Consider the following 565-nt stretch of genomic DNA (forward strand, 5'->3'; position numbering starts at 1 on the left):
TACTTCTTACGGCTGTTAAGAACCCAAATGGTTGTTTGTCAAATTGTTCACACAATCTTTAAAACTGTAATTTTGTCATACTATATCCATAGTTAGTAAGTTCATAAAGGTCTTGATTTTTACAAAGATTGAACTCAGACCATGAATTGCACTAGTAGATCATATCAAAATTATCATATTAGACTCTGTTCAGTAACTATTTCGAATCCCACAACTGCATACTTATTGATTTGATACAAATAAACCCTTCGCACTGAGGTATGATTCATAACAGTTGTGGAACAGGGTACTACAACAACAATACATGACAAACACATTTTTTCTTCTTCTTTTCTCTCTGCTTTGATAATCCGTAATTTGATGATTGCATGCGAAGTGTCGTGAGGTTCGTCGATAAAATGTTGGAATGAAAGAACGACTGGTTTTGCTTGATCAACTTTTACTTGCCTACGTAGTATCGTATTTCAACACGGAGCGAGGGAAATTGTAAGAAAAACAGTTTTCCCCCCAATGACGATGTGAGTTTCATTTACCCCCAACGACAGAATGGAATGATCCATGAGTT

The sequence above is a fragment of the Penaeus monodon genome, chromosome 21 (assembly GCF_015228065.2).
Source record: "Penaeus monodon isolate SGIC_2016 chromosome 21, NSTDA_Pmon_1, whole genome shotgun sequence".
In the NCBI taxonomy this organism is placed as follows: domain Eukaryota; kingdom Metazoa; phylum Arthropoda; class Malacostraca; order Decapoda; family Penaeidae; genus Penaeus; species Penaeus monodon.